A 19,381-nucleotide genomic window follows, 5' to 3' on the forward strand; every position below is an offset into this window, starting at 1 on the left:
AATCTACAATTTTCATAGTCATGAAAATAAAGAAAACTCTTTGAATGAGAAGGTGTGTCCAAACTTTTGGTCTGTACTGTATATGTTCTGGGAATTGCTGTAAGTGGAAAGTTTTGTTGCACTTGTAATAAATATAAAGGTCTGAGGTCAATCCAGGGATCTGTTGTAACCACTCCTCCAGCTTGCTTGGAGGTTACTCACCAAGTGTGAATGAGGAGTGAATGAGTAATGGACACAATGGAAAAGCGCAGTTAAATCCAATCCATTATTAGTATTATTATTATTACTGCCCCGAGTGCTCCAATTACCACAGGCACCACTGTCACCTTCACTTTCCATGCTTTCTCCAGTTCTTCTCTGAGTCCCTGGTATTTCTCCAGTTTCTCATGTTCCTTCTTCCTGATGTTCCCATCGCTTGGCACTGCCACATTCACCACAACGGCTTTCCTCTGTTCTTTATTCACCACTTGGGAACTTTTGGCCTTCAAGTACTATACAGCACTACATAAGTAAACGCCATTTACCATAATAACTGGACTGCCCTTCTCATACACATGTCCATGCAGACCCACACTTCTAACATGTACTACAAAATACATACTAACTTACACATGTACTAGTTAAATATATCAAAGCTCCATGCATACAGGTGTTTGTGATGGTGCAAGGCTGTGCTGAGTGCATTCACGGAAATTTACAATAATGTTACTGTTACCGTTTTTGAAGCCATCCCAACCTGTCTCAGTTCAAAGAGCTCCTCAAGAACAGAATGAATGCTGTACATTTCCGTGTCAGCTGCAATGACGTGTGTATTTGTGATGCACTGACACACAGCTGATGTCTGAGTCCTTGGCACAAAGAAAACTTTCATTTATCAAACTGTCCAGTCTCCAGACCACCAGAATTTTTGGCCCTTGTATTTTATGGAGACAAGTTCCGGTTTCAGTTTGATGACTCCATTTATTACCTTGATAAATAGCATCCAGATTCAAAATCTTCCATTTTTATGGGTTTATTTTTGAGAAAAAAACTGTTAAATTGGTGCTCAGTGTTCCTTTGAGTTGGACCGGTGTTGGTCCAGTTCAGATGAGGTCATGGTCACTCTCCTCCCTGCATTTCTCTTTGATTCATAACTTTCTGCTAATTTTTAGCTTGAGACAAAAAGGATGAGTTTAATCCAGCTTTGCAAAGCGTGCACATCATTTCACCAGAACACAAGCCTTTTCAATGTTTGTATCTGTACAAGTCAAGCAGTATTGGCGCCGGCTGATGGGTCTTTTTTCATCAGCACCTTCTTAAAGACCTTCATGTTTAAGGAACAGCTTTCCATCAACCACGTGTCGCCGCCTTTGAAGTTCCTCTTGATGGCAGATGGAGTTGGAAGATGATAGATTTACAAAGAACGTGCTTTCCATAACAATCTGGATCCATCTGGTGAACTGTGAAGTTTTAAGAGGTCGTCCTCTGGGGAATATCTTAGTGTCTCTTGTAATGTGCGACCAGATGAGACAGGAGTCCGAGGCCCTGCTGCCACTCAGCAGGCCGCTCCAGTAAAGCTGTGTTGACTGTGTGAGCATGGGACATCTTCAGCCGTTTTCACCGGGAAAAGTGTTGATGAAACGCTTGTGGCTCGATTCCCGCTGTGACAGATGTGGACAGAGGCGGCGAAACTAAACTGTTTAAACGAAGGGAATGCTAAAAGCGCAGCTGCATTGACAAGAGCAAAAACATGTTGGGCTGACTGCCGACTCCTCACTTACCCTCTGATACAAATCACCACATTCTCACTGTTAATGCAGAGATTTGACAGAGGCTTGGAGAACATTTTGGATGATGTTCAGAACCTACCAACACAAAAAATAAACTCTGCAGAGCTAACCAACGCAAGATTTAACTGTGGCCTTTGATTCATGTGGAACTATTTGGATTGAAATAGACGTTATCAACCTCAAAATGTTGGAATTAATCCTTTTACATGGGATCTTTAGTTCCGGTGTTTACATTCTTTCAACTACCGTAAAAAAAAAAAGCTTTTCAACGCATCAGAATCTTTTTAGATTCACATTGATCACCAGAGTGTGTTGTTTATGTGTCGCTGGTGACACCTCCAGTGTTTAAATGTTAACTCTATCCATTCAATGGTAAAAATTCCTCTTCATTTTTTCTATAATATCCAAACTCTTGTTTTGTTTCATAAGAAGGACTTTGGTCAACAGAAGCTGTTTAAACTATCCAGTGCTATGTTTTATATTCACAATACCAATTGTGAAATTGTGAAAATGAATTTGTTAACAAACATAATGCGAGTACTGGTTACACAGCAATGTGGCAGATGTTGTTTCAGAATATTTTTTAAACAATCCAAAACTTTCATTGTTGGCCTGTTCTGGCTTTGATACTTCATCTTTTCAGACTCCTCCTACATGTCAAAGGAGAATGTCAGAAAGACATCCTCATTAACAACTTAAAGATTTCATTAAATGTTGACGTTTTTTTCAAAAACCTTAGAAAACAGAAACAAGTCAGATTTTTTTAAATCTAAAAATGATCAAATTTCAACCAAAAAAACAAGAAATAATTGATCAAATTATGATTTTAGTTTTTCTCAAAGAACACTTAATGCATTAAATACATTTTCTACTAATTTGCTAACAAATTACTTTTTACTGAAATAAAGATTTGAGCTGGAGTAATACCACAAGGACCAGTCTACGTATGGAAAAGCCCAGAATTTGGAGCCCAGGTATGTCGATTCGAGTATGATGATTTCATTCAGTGCTGCAGACAGTTCATTAGGGATTTCTGTGGTGGCCCTGAAGGGCAAATCACATCACTGAACACTCAACGCTAAATAGATCACAACAACAATCAAAAAACAGAAGAAAAAAAAGAACATTTTGGAAACCAAGTAATTTCCAAAAATCAAAATAAAAAATGAAAATAAATCGGAAAACGTATTATGGGATGTCACAGATTGAATGATGACAAATGTTTACCTTTTCAACTGGAAGTTGTCTGGCATCATAAATATATTTCTTTAAGCTTTTAAACCACAGAGACTGCAAAAGTTTGGGGATTTTGCAATCAACTCTTTGCCACGGTTTGGGGAAATCGTCTGTTTACCCTCTTCTTTGTCATCATGCAACCACCGATGTCCCGTGATACCTACCTTTTCTGTTTTTTTATTTTCTTTCTTTTTGAACAATTCCTTTTGATTTCTAGGAAGTACTTCTGCTTTACAACATTTTTTTTTTTTAAGTTTTGGTTTCTGAAATGTAAAGTTGCTGTTTTTTTATTATTTGTTTTGTATTTTTAATTAATTGATCTGTTGGTGTGGCTTTTTCCTGTGTGTACCATCTTACGAATCAATATTTTTTTGAATGTTTACATCATTTCCAATTTTTTGGGTTGTTCAGAATTGGATTTTTAAGGATTATCAGGGGAAAAAACTGAATGTCTAGCTTTGTATCAGAGGAAAAAGGCAGTACCTGTTTGACATTTCACCAGAACATTATGTCTCCGGGCTGTAAGTCACTTTCAATGTTTGTTGTTGCCTCACGAGACAGACTGATCTACGCAATTAGTGCTGTCACCAGAGATCTTTAGTTACTTAAACAGCACCAAACATAGAGAGTAGTTTTTGTGTTCGTGTTTTTAATAATAACACAAAGGGTTGATTACAAAGATGAATTTTTAGAAAGGGCAAGTTGCCTTAAAATCTGCAAGAATCTGTTTTTTTCAGTGGCGTTTGGATGCGAAAAGGGGAAATTTGTCTTCCTGCTGAGAAAGTTAAAAAAAAATGGAAGACAGATTTTGCTTTTCACATGGTTCTCAGGAGGAATTACTGATTTATAAACAACCACAGTTAGTTAACCCTAACCTGACCAACATAAGTGAGAGGCAGAAAAACGCAAGGAAGTGATGATACTGGACAATGTTTTTATGAATGAAATGTTTCATGAAATGGTGCACTGCTTTCATGACCGCAACGCCACACGCACAGGATATGTGCAGGTTACGCCATAGAACACCCGCATAACACAAACTACTGAAATTAAAAATGACACGCCTGTGTTTCACCTACTTCATCCTTACTCACCCTTGCGTGTTATATAAGTGTTTACAAACTGTCGCCCACACAAAGAGTGTCTTGCCTGTACATTTTTGCTTTATGGGTTCACTGAACGGTCTACAAGCTTGATGTTTGTAGACCTCCCAGGTGCCCCATACATGACTGAGGCTTCAGCTGGGTGTGGGAATTGAGTGCACCCCTGCAAAATGTCACAGGTGGTTCAGTCCTGTTCTCTGGACATTTGCATGAACTGTAGCAGTGCAGATGTGAGTCACACAACAAAGTCTTTCGACACTGGAAGATGCTCTGGGTCACGTTGAAGGAATTTAGAAACACGTTTAAGCATCACAAACCCCTTTTGTGCTATTTTAAATAAGTTGAAGGTCTAAAACCTGCTGTAAATATTTACTGAGGTGTTTTATTCTCATTGCTGTTTCCAAATGTATGTTCATCCTGTTGAACAGTGGAACATGGAAATTCCTGTTCTGACTCGTTTAACGAAAGAGATGATATTCGGCCGCTCTTTCAAGATGTTCAACCAGCCAGTTGTTGCAGCCTGTTCTTGTATATTTGAAGCATCTGACCTCTGACCTTTCTTTAACGCTCTTGCTGCCATACGTTACAGCCGCTCTGTGTATTCGTCAGCTGTCACCCGCTGCTTTTAGGCCTCTTCTAGACTAAACCACTGTGGTCATAAAATAGGTTAAAGTAACAAAAAAATGCTGGGATTGTTTAACACAGTTTTAAATTAATTTGCTAAATAATCCAGTTTACTGTAATAAATCCCAGAATGAGGTGAGGCTGGAGGAGAGTTTATAATCTGGCTTTATCGTGTTTTTTTCATCCTTTAGTTCTTTGTGCTTTGTAGATGGACACGTTTTTCTTTTGCCGTCATGTACTTGAACTTCTCCGTTTGTGCAGAGCAATGACACAGATCTCGTAAATGCAGGACGAAAAAAGACCAAAGTCTTTTTTATTCTGGATGCTTCTTCAAAAGCCGGGCTGTGTTTACAAGCTGAGAAAGGGCTGGGCTCAGGGACGGGGGACGGGGGGGGCCTGCAGTCTTTTACAGTGTTGTCTTGTCTGTCACATGTCAGCTGACTGCACCGCCACGTATCCCCCAACCCCCCCGAAGAGCAAACAGCTCCGCTGTATTTTCCATTAGAGAAGGGGGGTCACCGGCAGAGTTTTGCTGAAGTCACAGGGGAATTTTCTCATAAACCAGCATATTTACACAGTCCGTGGCACCTGACGCTGTTACACTCATGACATTCTGTCCAGTCGCCATAGTCACTTTGGACAATGAAGTAAACATTTTTATCAGAGCTTTGGCACTTCCCAAACCTGTTAAGAACGGCTTTACCTCCAGCCTGTCAGAGCCAAAGTGGCATGAACATGTATCCAAGTCTTCCTCGTTATTCTGGACTCTGTTTACTGTCAAACGGACTTGGAAAACGCCACCTGAGGTGTGAGAGGCGGACCAGACCGAACTAGATCTTCCAGGCTGAGACCTTCGCTCCTCACTACTGCAATCGCAGGAGGATGAAAGCATTCTTCTGGACTTGTGGGCGGTATGTCATCCATCCCAGATGCAGCCTCACATTCCACTCTGCTAAGTATTATCATGCTGGTGGATTAAACCAGCAGGAGACACGAGAATACACCATGCTGGATTGGATGCTGAAGTTCCAGAAGATTGGCGATTGGCCTGATGAAGGCGCAAAGAAGAGCTCAGTGTTGCCGAAAAGCCCCTGAGATGAAAGTAATCTGTGGACTCTGTGGATGTTGTGACAAAGCAAACGTGTGCATCAGCAGCTGCGTCTTACAGCACCAAAGAACGCAATGAACTAATGTGCTTTTTGTTTTTGTGTCGTTCCTTTTCCTCTCTGACTCCATAAGGTCACAACAGATGATCACTCTTACTGAGTCTGGTTCTACCTAAACTTTTTTAACACAAAGAAGAAAATTGTGTTTGCGGTTTGTGTCTGAAAGGAATTTTATGACACCAAGTCTTTCATATATCGGACTAGACCTGTGAAGGAAAAAGCCTGAAGCAAGATTCATGAAATTTGAACTGGTTTGACATTTCGCACCAAGCCTCTTCCAATTGTAGGTTGCGGACATGCGCTATTAGAAGAAGAAGAAGAAGCCCCTTCCTGCTTGTCCAGTGTAAACATTATGGGCTAGCGCTCACACATGCCCTTAAACATCGCTCTTAGTCAACCTTCTCGTAATTGGCTTGTTCTTGTTCTTCCTGAGTTTTAAGGGCAGATGTCTTCCTTTTTTTCAGTCAGTCTTTTTCTACCATCTTCAGATCACCTTAATCAGATGCATATCACCAAAAAGAAGCTGCAATGTCGAGGCTGGAGCTCAACACCCCAGTTCTGGTCTTCCAAAACAAGTTCAAGCCAATTACTCCAACCCTGGTCCCGTTGTGTGAGTTTTCCATGTTACCCTGCTTTTCCCTGAACTGCCTTTACAGGTGGATACAGGCTACCTGCATGTAAAAAATAGGTAGAAGTGTGTGGCATGCATGGGGCATCCACAAAGGTTTTAACCGCTTGGTGAGTCTGTTGAGCAAAAATGCTCTTTCACAATTTTTTATATGGGCATGTTGTGAGTGACAGGTTGGAGTGAACACTCATGCAAGGGTGAAATAGATGAGATGCAGGTGTGTAATATGGATGTTTAATTTTTTTTCTCTAGCTTGTCCTGTCAGACAGTTTTTGTATGTGAGGCTAGATTTTATTTATATTGATTATGTTTGTTTACCCTTTTCTTTTTGTTGGACCGGACAGAAAAGAGAAAGAGAGAAGAAGATAGTGTGAGAGGGGGATATAGGGACAAAAGAAACTGGATGAAAAAGGGAAAATAAGGGGGGATTTAGGATGTTGGGGGATGATAAAAGAAGTATAAAACATAAAACAACAAGTTATCGGAGGCCAAAGGAGCAGCCAGGGCCCCCCCAACACCTGCAGATAGAGGAAAATTGTCTGTCAGGCAATCACATGGACCACTCAGAGCAGGGCTTGGAGGACATGTAGAGTGCAAGCTCCAGAAAGAGGAATAGCCCTCCAAATGTGAAAGGGGACTTGGCACAGGTCCCCACACCTGGAGAGTTCTCCCAGTCCCAGAGAAGCACCCCAGCACCAGCCCGGAGTACTCAGTGTCCCCCCACCCCAACCCCAGGCACAATCCAGGGCCCCTTGAGGGAGACCAACCCCACCCTCAAGGCAATCACCGCTGGAAACCGCTCCTTTCTACAACCCTCACAGGCCCGGACAACCCAAATCCAACAGCACCCGTACAAGTAAATGGGACTAAGGCCTTAAGCCATCTTTATTTAGATCATCATAAAGCTTTCGGAAACCTGATAATGGCTGTCATTAGTAGTGAACGTACTGTAAGTCCTGTCTTAGGTCTGGGGTCAAAAATCAGAGTCATTACAGGCCTTTCAAACAGCCAGTGGAGACTCAGTAACAGACATTTAGGGTTTCTGCAGCACCACAAATAAAGCAACAAAAAGAAAATTTTCATACTTATATTAAACTATAACCATCTAATAAATGGGAGTGAATTGGAATATAACAATCAAAAATAATTGTATTTTTGCTTTGCTTTAAGGTTTTTTCTACATTTGTAGCGTCTTGAGATGACCTCAGATGTGAAGTGGTGCTTTATAAATAAACTCAATTGAAATATTAAGCAGATGTCTATTTAAAATAATGACGGTAATGAGCTTGAGAATTTCTACCAATTTGTTGATTGCAACATAAATTCACAGGAATCCCTTGGAAATGTTGAACCACCTCCAACATAAATATTGCTCGTCCGTGAAGGAGCTTGAGCGCTTGGCTCGGCCTCTGCCTGGCTGGTGGTCGCCTGCAAAGCCTGGAAAGTGTGAGTGCCGCGAGACAACATGAGTGAAACCGACCAGATGTGACCAGCGGCTTTACAAAAGCTGATCAGATATCGGGCCTGATGGAGAGATCTGATGGAGGGAAACACTGTGAATCCCAGAAAGCAGAGTTGTAATTCACAGCAAAACAGGGCAATCTCTGGTTTTCATCCAAGTTAAATAAAACAAATGCAGCGAAGTGGCTCATGAACTGTGTAATGGCACCGTCAACACACAAGGATTCTATAATAGGAAGAAGACTACTTGTAAACAGTGGCCGAGCTTTGCAGGTCAGTGATGTGAAAGTATTTTCCCCAGCTATGAAACTGCCAGATGAATAAAAGAATCAAACTCTGTGTTTATGTTTTCAGAAATGCTTGTCTCAGTTCACTCTGTAATTATTAGCAAAACAGACCTTTCATGGGGCAGGAGTTAGCAGCAGATCACAGCCGTCTGAAAAAAATGCTTGAAAAATCTATAATTTGAGGAACTGGTTTGATGAAAATGATCAATATAATTATAATCTTAAGGCTCCACTCATTCCAAGGAATTCGGTTCAGTCTGATACGTTTTGCTTGAAGTACCACTAATTTTATCTGTTACGTACAACTTGTACTTTAAATTCCAGCCAGACTGTCATTGATGAGTCAACAGGGAAAGTTTTTTTTTAATAACTCCATCTTTGAATCACAGAAAAAAATGGTTGGAATTCTTTTCCTTTTAACTTTTGTCACAAGGGGCATCAGAACAGTTGGCACTGAGATTTAAGCCTCCGTGGAGAATATTGTTGTTGTTGCTAGAAAAGTTTCCTTCCTGTTTGATGATGTTGAAGTCTGACCAAATATGTACAAAAATCAGAAAGAAGCTCTTTTATGTCTCTGGTTCATGCCTAAATAGAATATAAAATGAAAAGTGATTCAGATATATTTTAAAGTATATTTAATACAATGTTTAAGAAGATACTTAAAGGATTATTGTGCTAGCCGAATCAACAGGAGCTATGAGGGGTTTCATGTGTTGCCTGAGGACTTTTTAACATGCTGCCAAACCATCTGATGACGGGTTGACCTCTATGCCACAGCGGCCCCAAACTCCAGCTGATCAACCCTACATATACTTTCAACTGTTTTTCATATTTTTGTTTATTTATTTATTGGGGCGGGGGGCATTCGATTATTGTTCAGTTTTCCTCAGTTTTTGTTTTGTTTTTCTGCCTCGCTGTGTTTTAATCATATTATTATTAAAGTCCTCTAGTTGCTGTCAAGTTTGCCTTTGGTCCCACGGAGTCAGTATGTCACAATATTTCACCTAAAAAAGCAGTGAAACTCAAATGTTTAAAGTCTTAGTCACATGGTACACCCTTGGGGTGGGTGGATCCATTTGGGTGATGTAGATTTTTGGGTTGTCCGGAGGTTGTCGTGTACAGGTTTGTCTGGTCCAGTGGAGGTTTGTACAGGGTTGTCCGGGCCCATTGAGGGTTGTGCAGGGTTGTCCGGGCCCATGGAGGGTTGTGCAGGGTTGTCCGGGCCCATAAGGGGTTGTACAGGGTTGTCTGGGCCCATGGAGGATTGTACAGGGTTGTCCGGGCCCATGAAGGGTTGTGCAGGGTTGTCCGGGCCCATAAGGGGTTGTACAGGGTTGTCCGGGCCCATTGAGGGTTGTACAGGGTTGTCCGGGCCCATGGAGGGTTGTGCAGGGTTGTCCGGGCCCATAAGGGGTTGTACAGGGTTGTCTGGGCCCATGGAGGATTGCACAAGGACCTAGGGAGTTTCACAGGGTTGTAATGCGACTGTGGAGGTTTGTGCAGGGGCTGTGGAGGGTTTCCTCCTGACTACCAGCTATGCAAATGTGTCTTCTGTAGAATCTTTCCCACATGCCAGAGACTACTGATTTAAATCTGTTCGGAGAAGATTTTGAGCTTTTTAATGAAACTAAATTTGAAGGTGTGGGGCTCTGGGAATCGTGGTTTTTGTTGTTTGTTTTAATAGAATTTTGAGTGGACGATTTTGTTTTTCTCTGGTAATCAGGAAGTTAAGGAGAGCGCAGGTGTGTCTTGCAGCTCCTTTAAGGTTCGTATGGCCACCTCAAGGGGAATGTTGAAATGGAATGTATGATGTTCCTGCATGTGCTAATTGTATCGTGAAGTATTCCTTTTTTCTTTTTTTTTTTCTTTTTTTTTTTCCCATTTCCCCTTTATCGTGAAGTATTCCAAGGGCTAGTGGAAAAAGCACACACTTACTACATACAGCTGATGCTGTCATTTGGTGTCCTTACACTGCACTCTAGCCATTTGTAATGTGCGAGTACTGGCTACTTACTGACCGAGGTTGTATAAGTGTTCACTACAACCCAACACCTGCACCATGCCTGTAGATAAAATGTACATGAACATTTTCCCTCTACAAGCTCACCGATGGGTCTCCAACCTTGAGAGCCCTATACGGGTTTACCTGTTTTTCACCCAGTCATCTCACATCCACCTGTAAGGGCAGTTGTGACTAAGGTAAAACACTTTTCATTCAAAAAAAGTTCTAAATGTTGAATAGACAAATCCTGAGTCAAACACTCTGTGTGTTGGTGTGACCCACCCAAGACCTGTGGTCAATTACTTGGAGACTGCTATATAATGAAGTTCTACTCCCCACTGTGCAGGAAGGTCATAAAGCTGACCAGAAGAGTGACTGGCCTTCAATCTATGAGTCATTATGGAGAGGAGCAGATAATGCAGCAAGCATTTAACCCCATCAGGGGGAATCACTAGGAGGACAGTTGTTCATTGGGATGTGCTATCAGCTCATCTGGATGCAGCTTTTAATGCCACGTGTCCTGGCTCTTGCTGTGTTGATACAGTGATACAGGCCACCATTCATAGGATAGCATCAGACAATAACCTGACCCTCTGAAAGCTTTGCTTTCCTTTTTTTAATCTGCATATTTTCCATCCAGCCTTCAAAGTGGAGGTGCTTTATTTTCCGGACAATCTTGAGTCATATAAAACAGATTCCGCGATATCCTATCATCATGTGAGTTGAGATGAAACAGAAACTTGAACCCAGGTGTCGTTTAGGACGTTCTTTGTTTTCCTCTGCCTGTTCTCAACGCTGCTGTCACAGTGGCATAAATTGTCGGTGTGTCTCTGGGTGGGCTTTCGGAGCGGGCCCATCAGTTAAGGCTTCATTAAAGAGGTTCCTCCTGGTTCTAGGAGGGGGAGTCTCTAGTTGCTCTGGCCTTTTAACAGACCATGATTTCCTGCCCCTGTTGTCTTATTTCAGTGGTAAATGCACAGGTCTGTTATTGTTTGCCTGGCCAGATGTTTATGTCAGCGTGGTTTTCAATCCTTTTCTCTTTGCTCAGCCCTGCTGCCTGTTATCTCTGTGTCAAGATACAGACTGAGGAGATGCAGTGTCCTCAGCACGGTTTTCCAGAAAGCTTGATTCTAATTCAGGAAGAGCAGAGGGGCATCTTCGTTTGAGCTTTTACGTGAGGTCATGCCAAATAAACGCTCCATGAACCTTTCACCTTTACAGGGACTGTGGAGGTTTAACTCAGGATTTGTCTGCTGAAAAGAGACTCATCCACACCCACAGTTATGGAAACAGACCATGCCAGATGGTGGTGAGGCTGATCTCGCTCAGGTTTGAGCTAACACTCATCTATTTTACATCACTGGACCTTCGTTAGAGTTTCAGAATCATTTTACAAGAAAAACTATGCTCTGAACATGAAAGATATTTCTGGAGAAAGGAACTCAGGGTTCTGCATGACCACGGTGATATACCCCCACAAGGCAAAAGAACGGCAGATTCCACAAGCAAATGTTCCAAAAGCTTGACTTAAGAAATTTCAAAGCTGTAGACAAATCCTTTCCATTTATAAAATCACTGGCTGTATATGAGAACTGCAGTGAGTTACAGAAAATGGCTTACGTCCAGTTTCAATGAAATATTGTCAATTCAGTCGCCATTTTTTGCAATACGGAAGTCGCCATGTTGGAACCAGAAATCGTCAGTAAGCTGTGATTGATCCATGTTGGTCTGAACCATTGTTTTTATGGCAACAGTTTTTACCAAACAGGAGTGAGCTTGTTGAAAAGTCACATCTCTACCCCTCAAAAGCATAATGAAAAAATGTATCATGGAAACATTTTTAACATTCGATGGGAGACCACATACTTTTATTGATGCATCTGGTTAATCTGTTTATAACATGTATAACTTGCAATAAAGAAAAAATATCATTAAAAAAAAGTGATGAGCAAGAAAGCGTTAAAAAAAGTAGCTGAGCAAGAATTGTTATTCTGACAAATACAATTACTGAGCAGCTGTTTAATCCTCAGGAGAAGTCTATGTGAGTTTGGCTTTTTTGGAGCAGCAGGTACTTCCTGTTCGGAACAAGAGGGGGGAGGAGTCCTTTAGTGCAGTTCTGAAATACAGTCAGTGATCAAAACACATGCTTCATTATCGCTCAAGTTTAGGTGAACAACAAACAAACAATTAACTGCAAATGAAGTCAGAATATTTTCAAAGACAAGATACTGTTGGGCTCATAGACATTTCTGAAACAGTACAGGAAAAGTAACAGGAAATGATTGAAGGATGAATACCAGGAAGTTTTGAAGACCTTATTTAGTTTCAGATCCTTTGCTGTCAGATTCTTCAGTTTTCCCATCTTTGACATCTGTTTTACTAAAGCATGCAGTAAGTGGTGCTTAGTTTCCATTTGGTCAGTAGTAGTGCCAATGCTTAGAGTTGGTCCCATGACTCCAGGGGTCGTACCTTTAACAGATGTCTTGGAAAGAATGAAGGACTTTCCAAATTGGAGTTACATTCAAAAACACTATTAAACATTTTAAATTTCTCTGTTCTCACCTTCTCCATAAAGAACTGGATTCCCTGAAGGCAAAGAGAATTGGCCACATCTGTATATAACCCTTCATGGGCCCTGACAACCCAAAATCCCACAGCACACGTACAGATCAGCCCTCATTTGGTGGGATGTGACTTTGGCTTTATGCAGTCCAGTGTACTGAAGAATGACCAAATTATTGACAGAGAAGACAGACGGTTTGAAAGAGGTGTCAGAGAAGCAACTCATGTATATGTTATTGACTAATGGCCCTTCCCTCAAGGAAGGGGGTGGGGGGTAGGATGCTACATTACCAATCCTACAATCCAAGTGTGTTTTTGATATCTAGAGAAAAAGTTGTGCACACGTTTCTGCCAGTTTAGAACAACGCAACCACAGACTTCATAAACACACTTCCTGGAGTCAGATTGCATTACTATCACTACCAGCTATGAATAACAGTTAACCTTTTTTTCATATAGAGGCAGCAGTTTGTTGACTATTTCTTGCCAGTACTTTCATCTATCACTCGATTTGCCTCTTCATGATATCATTTATCATGTATTTATCAGATTTTGGCAGTCAAGTTGTATTTTTGGTTCTTGGATGGAGACGGAAGAATAAAACATCCCTTTGGCTAAAGCTTATGGGCATGATGAACTGCACAGTTCCTTTATAGCATTTTATTTCCATGTGGGTTTCATGCTGTGGTGCTCAGACGTCTTCATAGAATGCAAATTGCACATCATTAAAGCAGAGTTCTACTGTATTCTACTGCCTGGGTCATACTGCTTCTCTGCTAATGGCAGCACTTATGTGGAGGGTGCATTAATTTTCCATTGCAATCAGTTTTGTTTTGTGATATAAACTTAGAAATAGTTGGACTTGGTACTCCAATGTTAGCTTATCTTCTATCAGCTGTAGTCCAGGTATTGTTCCTCATTAAAATTCAAGTGCATAAAGACATATTTTTATACATTTTCAGTTGGCACTGTTTTACCGGGACCTTAAAGAAGAGTCTGTGGGCTCCAGAGAGAAAGCTAAGAGACAAAAAAAAAAAAACAATTGTACATATACCGATATATATCATGTGTAAAGGTTAAAAAAAAAAGTTGTGTCACAATAAACAATCAATGAAAATTCTGTTTTTTAGAGTTTCCTTCTAAACATCTAAACTTTGCACCAAGACTAGTGACTTGTCCAGGCTGTACCTCACCTTTGCCCAACACTAACTGGTATAGGCTCCAGTAATGCTGTGGCCCTAAAGCAGATTCAGAAAATAGATAGCTAAATGGATGGGTCACTAGGTTGCTGGAGCCTATCTCAACCTCTCTTGATGGTTCCCCAGTCAAACACAGGGACACACAGCCAAATATACACTTACATTCATACCTTTGCACAATTTAGAATCTCCAATAACCAATGAAATTTGTTTTTGGTTTGTGTGAGTGTTTTTAGATTTAGTTTTCGACTTTTTGTGCTTCAGTTGGAGGAATTATAGACTTGCAACAAACTGGATGTCCATGTGTTTAGCCTCAGTTCTGTTTGTGTGTCAGCTTGCTGTCCCAGACACATCTTTACAGGGAATACAGGGTTTCCTGAATTTAGGGTTCAATTATCACCATAAAGATTAAAGTAGACGTATGCAGGAATTTCTCTGAACCTAAATTGGTCAGCATTGGAATATTTATTCCCAAAATTAAAATTTTTACTTTTAGTAATTGCATTTTTTAAATATATAAAATCACATCAAGTGTATCTAGTAAGGAGTTGCATAATTAACTTAGTATTCAATGACACCAGCAACACGAAGCAGCTCATTAGGGACTTCATCCACGAGAAAAGGAAAATACAAAACCCCATAACCTTTGGTTGGACTGCTATGAAGAAGTTTCTCCAGCTTCAAGTTTATGAGGACCTGTCATGGACCACCAACACCTTCAGCAAACTTAAGAAGGTTCTTCAACCCCTGCTATATCTGTGAAAGCACAATCTACTTTCACAAATACAGGTGAATTGTGCAGCTGAGAACATTTAACCTATTCTGAGTCTGGTGGAGGACCTCCTCTGTAAGAATCCAAAGCAGGTGGAGAAAACTGCACAGAGCATTATGGAAACTCCACTCCCAGAGAAAACGCAGTCGCAGCATCGCCTTGATCCTTCACACACATACCATTAACCATCCTCTCCTTCAGGAGGGGGTTTCAGGAACCTGCCGTACCTGTCAGAGAATTTCCTCAGCAGAGTGAGGAAATACTTTCCACCAGAGCTATCCCTGCTTTCCATGCAGGACATTCATGTTCTGTAGTCAGTGGATGAGATGTTATAGAGTAAGTTTTGTGAAAAAATGCTCAGCAGTCAGTGGATTTACTGGATTTACAATACACCTTTTTTATTTTTTAACCTTTTTGATGCTGTCCTGTGTTTTGTGTCAACTAGGATTATGTGTTTACATGCTTAGCATGTTAGCATGAGGTTGTTGTTCTTGTGCTCTTTGTGGTCCATCTTGGTACCTTCGTAGTTCATTTAGAGTGATGTTGAATCTGCCTTAGGTGGCATAGTTTAAGTAGCTGTGAAATATAAGGTTAACTTTTTTCTTTTTTCTGTTAAATCTATTGTGCTTCCTCTGCTTTGAGCTAGACTAAAGCATGGCTGCAGTCCAGCTCCTGGCACCAACGAGGCCTTTCTCCACTCAAATGGAAACTCGCAAATGTGTTTCATGCTTGTTTAAACTCTGTTAACTCGGGCTCTTTAAAGGTAGCACTCAGAAGTTTTGACTGTGACATGCAAACTGCACATGCCTTCATGGTGTCTGTTTTTCTCCGTTCCGCAGGGAGGTGACCCTTGAAGAGATGTCATCCAGCAGGGAGTGAAGTGGGAACAATGAATGCCGTAAAAGCCTCAGAGATGCACAACAACGGTCTGCGGGAGAGACGGCACCCCCTGCTCCTGCAGAGGCCCACACAGGCTCAGAGGAAAGCTGGACAGAAGATGGAGAGGTCCACCAATGGAGCGGGGAGTCGGTCAACACAAGGCAAGGCCTTAGATTCCTGTTTGTGTTTTTTCCACCGGGGGTCCAGGCAGACATGTCCTTCAGGCCGACAGTAGCTCTCCAGCTGAGTGTGATGTAGGCCAGCTTCAGCTCTCCTGCTGATTCTCTTTACACACACTTGGCTCTTCAAACATGCGGTTGGAGGCTGGAATTGTAGCTAAGTGTTGAACCCTGCACTGCATCAGCTGCTCAGAATCGACAAATCTGAATTCTGTAGAAGAAAGTTGTTTAAATGATGCGAAGAATCGGAAAAGGTGATTTCAGAGATTCAGAATCCTGCGGCACATTTCATCTACATAGAGACTTTCACCCGCTGGAACTGAAGAGTCTCAAAGACAGGTGGCACTTCAAAGCGCTCACACACACACTACTTTTTACAGAAGACCACACTTGCTGCAGGGTTGGCATGTGTTACAAATATAGAAACTTCCTAAATGTGTTAAATTTCCACTCTTGATGCATGCCCAACCAGTATTTGAGTTTATCACTTGGGCCACCATATCTGTGCCTTCCTCCTTAATATTAATGGAAGCGTTTCATTGCTGGTGACTCGGCCCCTCCCACAGCTTTAGATTTCTATACATTTGCGCACAGCTGCACATTTTGCAAACTCTTTTTTCTCAATTCTTACACTTTTGCAGTTATTTTAACTAAACTGAACCACAAACTGAAAACAATCAGTGTTGCTTTTACAAAAACATTTCAAAGTTCATATTAAAAAGAGTTTTTCAAATACAAAATGTTTTCTATATGATCATACTCAATTAAATTAGGATAATATTTGATTTAAAACTACAACAAAAACTAATCTGTTTTTTTATCAGCTTTAGAAACAAACATTTTAAATTATTGTACTGAACCACTCACCTTTCTTTCTTTTTTGATGAGGCTTTTGGGACCTAAACCAGCTCTTTTGCTAAGATGGACTGGCGAGTCATCCAGGGTGTACCCTGCCTTCTCCCATTAGTGGCTGGGATAGGCTCCAGCATCCCCGTCCTTTTAGAAAGGAACAAATTTGCTTTTTTTTTTGTTCTGTTTTAGTATTTTAATATTAAAATTTCAGCTGCTCTGAGAAAGCCTTGCCGGTCCCCTGGCAGACATGCCGGTGTCCGTCTGGTTGATGAGTGAGCCTTGACTCTCACTAAAATGAAGCAGTTGCCGTTTCGTTTACATTAGAATTGCTGTTTTATTTCTAGATTGTCAGATGAGCCTGTTCTTGGTGTCCTTTGAGGCTGCAGAGGTACTGACACATACAGAGCAGAGCTCATTTAAGGATTCCAGATATACTTTTTTAAAACTATTCAATACTTGCACAGACACAAAACTGTCGTTCGCTCTGGAGATGGTGGCCGTGGAAGTTGACAACACTTCTGAAGAACTGACTCCAACCCTTCACCACCCTGGAGTCCCACTAAAAGTCAGAAACCCACTTTGATACCTCATTGTGCATGACAGTCCCCTTAACCCTTGTGCTATCTTAGATGACCCCACCCTTACATTGACGTGTTATTCCTACCATGACAAAGGTGGATAAACGTGGAAAGATTTCATGTAATCCATGGGAACCAGTGAAGATCACAAATCATTGAAGAAAAAAGGTTCAGCGCACTGTCTAGTGGGTCTAGATGACCCAACTCCCAATGTTGAAGTGCCTAGGATAGCACAAGGGTTAAAAAGACAGGGTTGTTTCAGGAAAGGCATTCCAGCTTAAAACTCTCTGCCAAAGCACCTGTGCGCATCAGTGAAAGCTGATTCGTTCTGGCGACCCCTAACGGGACAAGTCGAGAGGTGAACAGCAACAGCAACAACATTCCCAAAAAACAAAGATAATTTAAAACTATTCAAACTCAAATTTATTTTCAAACCTATTTGTTTAGAATTCACTTTATTAGCAACCAGATGGGTTGAATGTAATTCCAACTTCATAGCCTGAAAAGCTTCTTTGCCAGAAAACACCAAGTTTTTGGAACATTTGATTGAATATCTTCAGAAATATGTCTGCTCTTTAGCTTCACACCAAATCAAGCCGGCTTAATTTGCGCTTCACAGCACTGAAGGTGGAAACGTGAGGAATCCAGAGCTTCAGAATGGTATTTATGGTCCGATGAATCCCTGCCAACTTTCAAAATAGAGCAACAGTCTTCCTCGGACCCCCTTTAATCCCCACAAAGTTTTCCGTGATGTCATGGAGGAGAAGATGAACAAGAGTCTTCCATGATTCTGCCGTTGGTTTGATCCTGTCGGGTCAGCATGAGCACAGAGAAGCTCCTGCGCAGGAGGATCCAAGCAAACCAGAAAAACGTTTCTGATGGTTTTCGCTGGAGGTTCGGCGCTCCGAGAAGTTCATCAAAACAATTAAGTGCTGTTTGAAGGACCTAATCAATTTTTGAAATACATTCTCACAAAACTAACAACAAAAATGGATAATGGATCTTTTTTTGTGGATTTGTTGTTTGTCCTAACAATTTATTGCAAAAATAGGCAAAAACGAACAAGACATATACAACCAGAATCTACGGTGGCCCTGAAGTCCAAATCACATCAACAAATCACTCAACTCAAAAAACATTTTGACGATGACAACAAAATAAAAAAAAAGGAAAACAAATATTTTAAATATTTATATATATTTAGAAAAAAACAAAATGTCAGGGGAAAAAAAGAAAAAATAACAACGATTCTGATGACAAAAAAAAAATAACTTCCAGAAATCAAAATGAAAATCAAAATGAAATATTAAAAAACAGAACACAATGAGAAACCAGAAAAGGTAGCCACTATGGGACATGATTGGATGACGATTGCCCCAACTGTCCAGACTGCTGGCTCCAAACGCAGCAGGTTTATTGGATCAGCTAAAAGTCCACAAAGCTAAATCAGGGTCAGTAGACCGAGTCAACCACGAACATCGGAGCATCAGAGAAACAACAGGAATAGTCAGGATCTAGGCGAGATTCAGCGCAGGCGGCAAGGAAACGAGGTCAGATACGAAACAGGGTCAGGTAATCAGAAGATCAGGTCCAGCTATGACGCTCAGTGAACAAGGCAGAGTGGCACAAACAATACTTTGCACTGAGTGAGGCCCAGTGCAGTGCTTTAGTGTGCTGTGATTGATTGCAAATGAAAGTCAGGTGTGCAGCACTCAGAAACTGTGCGCCGGGGTTGCTGGGAGATGAGGGGCATTTGGAACTCTGGAGCTGTTTTATTCAAGTTAATATCATCCATCTGAGAATTTTGCATAATTTATTTTTAATAAAGCTATCATGGATATAATAAGAAAAGAGGGAATCACACATTTATTATTTGGTTGTCCTTCGCAGAAGAAAATAAGTGTTGAGGTATTTGTTTTATTTTAATTCTTGTGGGGGGGGGGGGGGGGGGATACATTTGAGATGTAGTGAAGAAAATGCATCAAACTCTTAAGTTGTATAAATTTTAGACTGTAAACCCAAAAAAACTTTGTTATAATTTAATCCTAGCTAAATAATTGACCCTTAGGAAATGGATGTAAAGA

At 41.0% G+C, this 19,381-nt stretch overlaps 1 long non-coding RNA gene across 1 annotated transcript in view; it reads left to right on the top strand.

Moving 5' to 3' along the window:
* Positions 1–18,475, top strand: part of LOC110017202 (uncharacterized) — a 77,872-nt gene extending 59,397 nt beyond the window's left edge. The window contains exon 3 of the long non-coding RNA XR_002292521.2: positions 15,649–18,475. This is a non-coding gene — a long non-coding RNA (uncharacterized LOC110017202). The remainder of the gene's footprint in view (positions 1–15,648) is intronic.
* Positions 18,476–19,381: the final 906 nt, after the last annotated feature.

The sequence above is a fragment of the Oryzias latipes genome, chromosome 19 (genome assembly GCF_053564925.1).
Source record: "Oryzias latipes strain Hd-rR chromosome 19, Olatipes_Hd-rR_3.1".
Taxonomy (NCBI): Eukaryota; Metazoa; Chordata; class Actinopteri; order Beloniformes; family Adrianichthyidae; genus Oryzias; species Oryzias latipes.